This window comes from Triticum dicoccoides, chromosome 6A (assembly GCF_002162155.2).
Source record: "Triticum dicoccoides isolate Atlit2015 ecotype Zavitan chromosome 6A, WEW_v2.0, whole genome shotgun sequence".
NCBI lineage: Eukaryota > Viridiplantae > Streptophyta > Magnoliopsida > Poales > Poaceae > Triticum > Triticum dicoccoides.
Window position 1 is genome coordinate 169,235,415 of NC_041390.1, and position 11,216 is coordinate 169,246,630.

Below are 11,216 nucleotides of genomic sequence, written 5' to 3' on the forward strand. Positions count from 1 at the left end.
GGATATGATCAACAAAGTTTGACTTGAATCCACCGGAGAAGAAAAGAATGAAGAATAAAACACTTGAAGCTCCGTTAGTATCTTCCTGAGAATCACCAGATAAGAACATTGGCGGAAAAGAATGGAGAGGCTTTCCACCAATAAAATGGATACTTGATTAAGAAATCCGAGTCCTTGAAGAAAAACAAAAGGGTGGGAGTATAACGCCCTCGATGCGGCTATATCTCCCACGTGTCGAAGCACAACTTAGAGGCATAACCGCATTGAAAGCAATGTCGCAAGTGAGGTAATCTTTACACAATCCATGTAATGCATAAGGGAAAGGGATACATAATTGGCTTACAATCGCCACTTCACACAATTACATGAATAAAGCATTACAACATCCAAATACAATCAAGTTCAGACTACAGAAGCAAAATAAAAGAAGAACCCCAAATGCGACAAGGTCCCCGATCGAACCCAACCGGGCTCCACTACTGATCAACTAGAACGAAACAAAACAAAGGACAAGATCTTCATCGAGCTCCTCCTGAGCTTGGTTGCGTCACCTGCTCGGTTCAACGGCACCTGCAAACTGGTTTTGGAAATAATTTGTGAGCCACGGGGACTCAGCAATCTCGCACCCTCGCGATCAAGACTATTTAAGCTTATAGGAAGGGTAAAAGGTATGAGGTGGAGCTGCAGCAAGCGACTAGCATATATGGTGGCTAACATACCCAAATGAGAGCGAGAAGAGAAGGCAAAGCACGTTCGAGAATCTATGATCAAGAAGTGATCCAAAACTACTTACGTCAAGCATAACTCCAACACCATGTTCACTTCCCGGACTCCACCGGAAAGAGACCATCACGGTAACACACGCAGTTGATGTATTTTAGTTAAGGTCAACTTCAGGTTTTCTACAACCAGACATTAACAAATTCACATCTGCCCATAACCGCGGGCACGGCTTTCGAAAGTTCAAATCCCTGCAGGGGTGTCCCAACTTAGCCCATCACAAGCTCTCATGGTCAACGAAGGATATTCCTTCTAGCGGGAAGGCTCGATTAGACTCGGAATCCCAGTTACAAGACATCTCGGCAATGGTAAAATAAGTCCAGCAACACCGCCCGAATGTGCCGACAAATCCCGATAGGAGCTGCACATATCTCGTTCTCAGGGCACACTCATATGAGACTAGCTACGAGTAAAACCAATCCTCAAGTTGCTCCGAGGTGGCCCCGTAGACAGCTCAGTTCGGACCAACTCTCAGAGGAACACTGGCCCCGGGGGGGGGGGGTTAAAATAAAGATGACCCTTGAGTCCGCGAAACCCAAGGGAAAAAGAGGCTAGGTGGCGATTGGTAAATCCAATGTTGGGCATTGCTGGAGGAGTTTTATTCAAGGCGAACTATCAAGGGGTTCCCATTATAACCCAACCTCATAAGGAATGCAAAATCCGGGAACATAACACCAATATGACGGAAACTAGGGCGGCAAGAGTGGAACAAAACACCAGGCATAAGGCCGAGCCTTCCACCCTTTACCAAGTATATAGATGCATTATTTAACTAAGATATATTGTGATATCTCAACAAGTAAACATGTTCCAACAAGGAACAACATCTCCATGTTCCAACAAGGAACAAACTTCAATCTTCACCTGCAACTAACAACGCTATAAGAGGGGCTGAGCAAAGCGGTAACATAGACAAACAACGGTTTGCTAGGACAAGGTGGTTAGAGGCTTGGTTCAACAATATGGGAGGCATGATAGGCAAGTGGTAGGTATCGCAGCATAGTCATAGCAAAAGAGCGAGCAACTAGCAAGCAAAGATAGAAGTCATTTCGAGGGTATGATCATCTTGCCTGAAATCCCGCAAGGAAGAAGAACGAGTCCATGAAGAAGACAAACAGACGTAGACGAACGGGTCCTAACAAACGTGACGTTACTGGAACCAACCCGAAGAAGCAACACCGAAAAGAAACACACAACATAGTAAACAACCAACACATGAACAAGGCATGATATGCGGGATGCGGTATGCGATGCATATGCAAGATTTGACAAGGAAAGATTGAACATGGCCTCAACATGGAAATCCAAGAGTTCCACTGGAAAGGTGAGGTGATTTCGGTTGAAATCGATATAAAGAACACCGGAATCGGATGCACGGTTTGGAAATGGCAACCAAAACAAATATGGCACCAGTCTGCGATAAACATCAAGTAGCCATCTAAATGCATCAAGTTAAGTATGCTACATCACTCAAAAATGACAACAAAATGCATTACAGGGATCCACTCAAGATGCTTGACAAAAGGTGAACACTGAGCTACGGCCAATTCATCCATTAACAGGTTCACACAAGCATGGCAAAAATGCAAACGATAACAGGTTTCAGACTTAGTGAAATTAACACAAGTCTGTAATTTCAGATCAGGTAGCACACTTTAGAGCATGAAAACTATATGCTACAAGAACTTAACATGGCAAATCAAGGCATGTCATGAAGCTACTCAAAGCACTTAACAAAAGTCCCTTAGTGACCTTGAGCCAAAAGGGATCAGAGAATACAATTGCAAGCATGTGAACATGGCAAAAACATAAACAGATTACAGACTTAGTGAAAAACTGGAGCATGCAAATCTGTTAACGAGTAGGCATGTTTACGAGCTCGATGCAATCACTACAGAGCATGGAATGACAAACTAAGCATACACCCATCACTAAGACATGGCATAGGATCTAGGCATGGCAATAACAACAACATAGCATGCACGGATCAATAGCAACATCCTCGGCAAAATCGCTAAACAAGTTAACAATCTGCCAGGAACACGATATATCAAAAGTAGAGATCAATTGACTCAAGCTAGGGTTCTCCATAAATGCAAACAAAGACATGGATGGATAGAGCACCACAAGGTTAACAAAACATCCTTACTGATCATCCTCAAAAGAGGCACGGATCACTAGGAAACAACATGAACATATGGCATGATGACACAATCAGGACAAGGACTTAGAGAAATTCTAAGTCTCTGAAATCAGCATTACCGATTACGCTACTTTGCATGCTTGTGCTAGTCACCACACATATCACAAAAATACATGGTAAGCACCTCTGTAAAGATGGCATGGCATATAACAAAACTCATGTAGAACTCAGGAGCATATCATGCACACATTAATCATGGCAAAAAATGACAAATATCTATTTGATGAAACAGATCTCACAATTAACTCATATAGCTCTCTTCCAACAGCATTTCGGGCATCAATGTGAGCTCCAATGAAAATGATGAAATGAGATGAAATTATGTACTCTCTGAGACGAACACTTTGATATGCTACACGCGCGAATCGGAGCTACGGATGCAGAGTTACGATGCGATGAATAGAGGCACATGAATCTGGAAATTTCGGGGACTTAGTGGAATTTTACCTCCGCGAAAGTCAACGCGGGACGGTGAGAAGCCGGACGAAGAAATCCAGGACAGAGACGGTGTTTGGATGGCGGGATTGGTGGATCTCATCCATCTTCCTCGGATCTGGCGCGGGACGAGCTCCGGCGAACTCCTCGAGCTCCGGAGGTGTAGGTGGCGCGGGAGGCTGGAGGTGGCCGGACGGCGGCGTGAAGGCAAGTCGGTGGAGGAGGTCGACGTCGGCGAGCTAGGCGCGGGGCGGCGCGGGCTCACCGGAAGGAAGGCGGTGCTGCGGGACTCCGGCGGAAGACGAGGGTGGCGGAGCTGCGGCGGTCGGCGGCGGAGACGCGGAGTGGCGGCGCCGGCGTACGGCGGCGGAGCGGGCCCGGCGGGGTTCGGGCGGGGTGCCCGCAAAGTGTGGCGGCGGCGAGATGGGCTGGGAGGGCCTCGCCCGGGCCCCAGCGGGCTTCGGCGGGTGGTGGGAGGCGCGACTGAGGTGGCGCGGCGCGATTGGCGCGGGAGGCGGCGGCGGGTGACGTGGCAGGCCCTCATCGGCCGGAGTGAGGTGGGGGGCGCAGCGGACATGTCCAGCCGGCACGGGAGGAATTGTGCGGCGGCGCGCGGAGGAGGAGGTTAGGGTTTCATTTGCGCGCAAATTCCGGGAGGGACACATATTTATAGGTAGAGGGAGCTAGGAGAGTCCAAATGAGGTGCGGTTTTCGGCCACGCGAACGTGATCGAACGCTCTAGATGATGGAGAGGGTTTAGGTGGGTTTTGGGCCACTTTGGAAGGGTGTTGGTCTGCAACACACACGAGGCCTTTTCGGTCCCTCGGTTAACCGTTGGAGTATCAAACGAAGTCTAAAAGGTACGAAACTTGACAGGCGGTCTACTGTTAGTAAACCAAGGCCGCATGACAAGTCTCGGTCCAATCCGGAAATGTTTAACACCCGCACACGAAAAGAGGTAGAAAGGGACATCGGGTGACATAGGAGCGCCGGATTGCAAAACGGACAACGGGGAAAATGCTCAGATGCATGAGGCGAACATGTATGCAAATGAAATGCACATGATGACATGATATGCAAAGCATGACACGCAAGCAATGACAAGGCAACAACAACAAATAACTGGAAGACACCTGGCACATCGGTCTCGGGGCGTCACAACACTCCACCACTATGAGAGGCTCTCTCCCCGAGATCTAGAATGGCACCGGAGGGAAAAACAAAGGAGAAAAAGAAGAGGTAAAACTAAGTTGCTCCTTTGACAAAACGAGTGAAACCAAAGAACCTTGCGAGGTTGCACAAATGGAAAGAAGAATACAACGGAGATGAACGAAGTTGAAAGCACTCCGTTAGAAAGAGGAAGACGGGAGAACAACTTCAGGCGACACTCCGATTGAAAAGAAAAGGAATTGAATAAGAACTTGGTAAGATGAGACGATATGCAAGGCCTGGTAAGGCAAAAAGAACTAGAAGAGATGACACAACACTCCGGTTAGATGGATAGGCATGAAAATAACAAGGTCCTGACAAGAACAAGAAGAAGGTTTGAACAGAGCAACAACACGTTGCCTCCGGAACAAAAGGATAGAAGATAGATAATTGAAATAAAAGAATGGAGAAGGAAAGGACAATTTCTATCACAAAAGAGCTTGTAAAAATCATCTTTAGGAGAAGGGTCTAACGGAGTTGTTGGAAAACCAACAACGAAAAGAGTAATCTTGTTGTGGACTTATGGAAAACATCTCAAAATTATGAGGTGACAACTTGCCACTAACGGGAAAAAGAATTGGATTGATATGAACAAGGAGTCGAGAAAATATTTCGCTGCGAGAATAAAATAAGAACTTGGATCATTTATAAGCACCATAAATAGCAACAAACCTTAGGGAAGGCTTTAGGTGAGAAATGACACAAGATAATTCGAACGAAGAGGTTGATGGATTTAAAATATCTCATTCTTAACAACATGTGAATCATGAAACATGAACTCAAATTATCAAGAATGACATAATACCACCTCCAATGATAAGGTAGAAAGAAATGCACTCCGGATAGCAAGAAGAAGAATGCTTGAAGTATATCTTGGCGGATCATAGTTTCGAGAGATATCTTGAAGAACAATTGAAGAATGAAAAGAAATCCTTGACGAACCACCATGAGGAACACCGGTAATAGAAGGATGATAAAAAAAAGGAATGAGAAGTTGAAAGCACAAGGTGAATCCTTGCGATGATTTAGAAGGAGCTTCGCGACGAGATAATGGGGAAAAATCTGGGAACTCCGGAAAAGAAAAGATGAATAATTGAGATCAGGAATTTGATGAGCCTCTGGAATAGGGAATTGAGTTTACTCGATGAAACAAGAATAAGAATTACATTATGCTTATCCTTCATCAATTAAATTGATGACAAACAATGGATTTGGCGTATTACTTATTCTCGTTGAAAAGATTAAGAGAGATATAGCACAAACTCAATGGACCACCGGTAGGATTTAACCAACGAATACATTGATATGATAATGAAGGAATAGAAATCTTGAACGAACCACCGTAAGAATTGGAAATGAACGAAGAAAAGGGATGAATCACCGGTAAGAAATGGAGAATGAATGATGATACTTGAGACAATCCAGATACATGAGAACGAATGGATCACAAACTGATTAGAGGATATTTGATTGGTGCACCGGTAAGATTTAGAGAATGATAACTGAAAGCTGAGAATGAATAAACCTGAATTTGATGGACTCTGGATAATCAAACTGAAAAGAATCCTGAATAGCTCCGGATGGGGTGAAAAGAGTTCTCACAATCGAAAACAATTATGAGAGGATGGCAACAAGCTAGAATCACAAATCTTGAAGAGAATGGAGTAGGATTGAGAGAAAAATCTTCTTCGGTCTTCAACTGCTGAGAATGACGATGATAAAGACCACCATGGATTGTTGAGATACTCTGGGATGAAGACTAGAAAGGTTGAACCAACAATGAAAAGAATTTGAAAGATCTTGGAGAAAAGCACTTGACTGATGAAAATTCATTCTTACATCAAAACTTCGAAAAGAATTTACGGATATCTCCGGGAGAATTAGAAGAGTCAGGTAAGATCCTGGAAAAAGACCTGTGGGTTAGGGCCCACTCAAAGAAACACTGTTGAAAAGGTCGCTTGGAAGATAGATTGCACCGGTTGAATTAAAAGACATGAATGAGAGAACATCCTCGAAAGATCTTGAACGAATGCAGAGTGGAAACACGAATCTTTGAGATATCTTGAGCACTCCGGAACAATTGTATAGCGAGAAATGAATGAATATGAGGAGCACTGTCAAGAGAAGGTATTTGAAATGAGGATAGGGGATATAAACGACAAATCTTGACTTGAATCCACCGGAGAAGAAAAGAATGAAGAATGATGAACTTGAGGCTCTGTTAGAATCTTCATGAGAATCACCGGATAAGAACATTGACGGAAAAGGAATGGAGAGGCTTCACACAATAAAATGATACTTGAATAAGAAATCTGGTTCCTTGAAGAAAAGGGTGGGAGGGAGGGAAAACAAAGGAAACTTGGAGACGGATGAAATAAACACCATTGAGAAGAACTAAGATTGGATCTTGCAAATGTAGAAGTGATCGGATCCACTTGAAGAGAGACACACCGGTAGAGAAGAAATTTAGATGACAATCTCGATGATCAGGAAGGATTAGAACACACATAGGAACATGAGAACACTGCTTAGGAAAGGTATGGAATCAACATTTGACTTCGAAGCAACTCGAATACCACAACTCAAAACAAACAAAGGATTGGCTCGCAGAATAAGCCGGAAGAAACATATGATAGATCCCATATCGTATCATGTGTCTGTTGGAAGAATTCCTATGAGCTACTTGAATTCCCACTTATAAACTCCCGAAACATTCCGATTATGCAATCAGGTGTTGGGGATACAGGGGAAGCATAATATCTCACCCAAAACTAGCAAATCCTACATCCAGCTGTATCCATCCTTCAAAACATAACCAAGAAACCTTTGGAAATCATCTACCTCAACCTTCGAAAAGCATCTGTTATACGAGTTATGGCAACACTCCCGAACTCCCGCCCAGTATTGGGTGGCGTCGAGGTTATCTCACCAACAACTGCATAAAAGAGATTTTCGATGTTGGCGAACTCAGGTATTCCACAACTGCAACGATAAAATTGTGACGACAACACGTCGGAGCTCAACTCCTCAGGACACTACCACAACCCTAAATGTCACAAAACCATCGGAATGATTCCAAGATACCCGCGTGATCCTAAATTGTTTTTTCGTGAAATTTGAGGAGAGAAGAGTCAAAACTCTACGTCAGGAGGCCTCACCAGAGCGACGAAGGGACCGAGGAGTAAAAAGAATCCTACTCTCCGATATATATAATCCTAAGACTCAAAACATTTTGTTCTAGACTCAACAATGTCAGCGATTCGATCAAGCAGGGGGCTCCTAAGTCGGGGATGGCTCTGATTACCAACTTGTAACACCCACAATGCGGCTATATCTCCCACGTGTCGGGGCACGACTTAGAGGCATAGACGCATGGTAGGCTTGTCACAAGAGGGGTAATCTTCACACAATCCCATGTACTGAATAAGAATGGGATAAAGAGTTGGCTTACAATCGCCACTTCACACAAATACAAGTTAAACATACATCATCCAAAATACAATCAAGGTTCAACTACGGAACCAAAATAAGAGAAGACAACCCCAAATGCTAGATCCCCGATCGCCCCAACTGGGCTCCACTACTGATCAACTGGAAACGAAACAAAAATAACAAACAAGATCTTCATCAAGCTCCCATTTGAGCTGGGTTGCATCACCTGCACCGTTATTATCGGCACTTAAAACTGTTTGGAAGTATCTGTGAGTCACGAGGACTCAACAATCTCACACCCGCGAGATCAAGACTATTTAAGCTTATGGGTAGGAAAGGGGTAGTGAGGTGGAGCTGTAGCAAGCACTAAGCATGTATGGTGGCTAACATACGCAAATAAGAGTTTGAAGAGAAGCAACGCGACGGTCGAGAAACTAGAAGTGATCAAGAAGTGATCCTTAAAACTAGTTACGTTCAGGCATAACACTAGACCGTGTTCACTTCCAGGACTTCGCCGAAAAGAGACCATCACGGCTACACACGCGGTTGATTCATTTTAATTAAGTTAAGTGTGAAGTTCTCTACAACCAGATATTAACAAATTCCCATCTGCCCATAACCGCGGGCACAACTTTCGAAAGTTCAAAACCCTACAGAGGTGTCCCAACTTAGCCCATCACAAGCTCTCACGGTCAACGAAGGATATTCCTTCTCCCAGGAAGACCCGATCAGACTCGGAATCCCGGTTACAAGACATTTCGACAACGGTAAAACAAGACCACCAAGACCGCCTGATGTGCCGACATCCCAATAGGAGCTGCACATATCTCATTCTCAGGGCAACACCGGATGAGACATCCTACGAGTAAAACCAAACCTCAAGTTTCCCTGAGGTGGCCCCGCAGTCTACTCGGTTCGGACCAACACTTAGACAAGCACTGGCCCGGGGGGGTTAAAATAAAGATGACCCTCAGGAGCGCGACTCCCAAGGGAAAAGTAGGTGGTGGTGAGGACAAAGGTAAAACCAAGGTTGGGTATTGCTAGAGGAGTTTTATTCAAAGCGAATTGTCAAGGGGTTCCCGTAACACCCAACCGCATAAGGAACGCAAAATCAAGGAACATAACACCGGTATGACAGAAACTAGGGTGGCAATAGTGGAACAAAACACCAGGCATAAGGCCGAGCCTTCCACCCTTTACCAAGTATATAGATGCATTAATTAAAATAAGAGATATTGTGATATCCCAACATATCCATGTTCCAAACATGGAACAAACTTCATCTTCACCTGCAACTAGCAATGCTATAAGAGGGGTTGAGTAAAAGCGGTAACATAGCCAAACAACGGTTCGCTAGGAAAGGTGGGTTAGAGGCTTGACATGGCAATATGGGAGGCATGATATAGCAAGTGGTAGGTATCGCGGCATAGCAATAGAGCGAACAACTAGCAAGCAAAGATAGAACTGATTTCGAGGGTATGGTCATCTTGCCTGAAATCCCGCAAGAAAGAAGAACGAGTCCATGAAGAAGACAAACGGACGAAGTCGAATGAATCCTCACAATCGTGACGTTATCAGAACTAACCCAAAGAAGAAACATCGGAAAGAAGCAAACAACATAGTAAACAACCATCACATAATCATGGCATGATGCACAACCAAGTATGATGCATGTCCGGTTTAATGAGGCATGGCATGGCAAAATGCACAAACAATCCTACAAATTAAGTGGAGCTCAATATGCAACTCCTTTGCATATTGAATAAACACCACGTCACTTATTTAGATCTCTCTCGTTTATGTATCCAACAATATTAAATGTTCTTAACATGGCAAGCGGTTAAGCACAACAAAACTACCTATTTAGGCAAGTTTAAATGAGGCCGGAAGCAACGAACAACAATTCCGGTAAATCCCCATATGCATATTTCCAAGTTGGTATTGTTCTGCCCTAAACCCTGTTTTAGATTTGTTAAACATGCAAAGTAAGTACACCATGTTAAACTATGCATTTTCTACCCCATTTACATATAAAGTTTGTTAAGTTTGTAGCTACGGTTATTTAGTTATGAAATAAATAATTTGAACAAGGTAATAGGAAAATTATAGGCAAACATCATTTTAAACATTTTAAACATGGTTGAAAGTTGCATGTCATGAAACTAGATGCAATTCTAATCATTTTACATATATAGTTCACTTTAATCCGATGCACAGTTATTTAGTTATTAACAATTTGAAACAAGGGCATTTTCTGTAATTATGCACGCACAGGAAAATAGATAAATTTGCAGAACGAAAAAACGTCTATTGGCCGAAACAGCCATGCTAGCCCAGCAGGAGGAAAAAAAGGAGGGGCGCAGGGCAGCTCACCCATGGGCCAAGCCCAGCTAGCGAAGAGGGTGGCCGGTAGGGGAAGCGGTTGGGCTGTAGTGCCTTGTTGGGCCTTGACAAGGCCCACACGATGCGAGCGAGAGGGAGGGTGGTGCGGCCGCTCGGGACGAGGGAGATCCTGTTGATCCACACCAACAGAGGCAGCAGCAGCAATTCATGGCGATGCAGAAGATGGCCAGAGGCATGATGCAAGGGCAGGGGACCAACGGGCGCGGCAGATCCAGCCAGTCCGAGCGTTCATGGCGGCGCGAGGGAGACCTAGGACGAGAGTAGGGTCGCGAGACCCGGTCGGTGGAGACCTAGAAGCTCCATGGGAAATGGCGGAGGTCCATGGAGGGCACTAGCCGCTGTTGTTGCCGGAAGAAAGAAAAGACAGAGAGTGGATTCAGAGAGGAAACAGGGGAGGAAAACAGAGAGAGACGTCGGGCATGCGGGAGGAGAAGGGAACCGACGGAGGTGGCAGATACGGGGCAGGGTCTGTCGTGGTTCTAAGTCTGACAGTAGTGTAGGTGGGTAGTAATGGAGAGGCAAGATCCTAGCTATGGAGTAGTTGTAAGGACACAAGGTTTACAAGTTCAGGCCCTTCTCGGAGGAAGTAACAGACCTACATCTCGGAGCACGGAGGCGGTCGACTGGATTATGTGCGTATGAATTACAGGGGTGCGAACCCTTTACACTGAGGAGGGGGTGGCTTATATAGAGTTCGCCAGACCCCTCCGGCCCTCAGTTATGCAGGGTTTAAAGTACATTAAGGTCGGGCGTT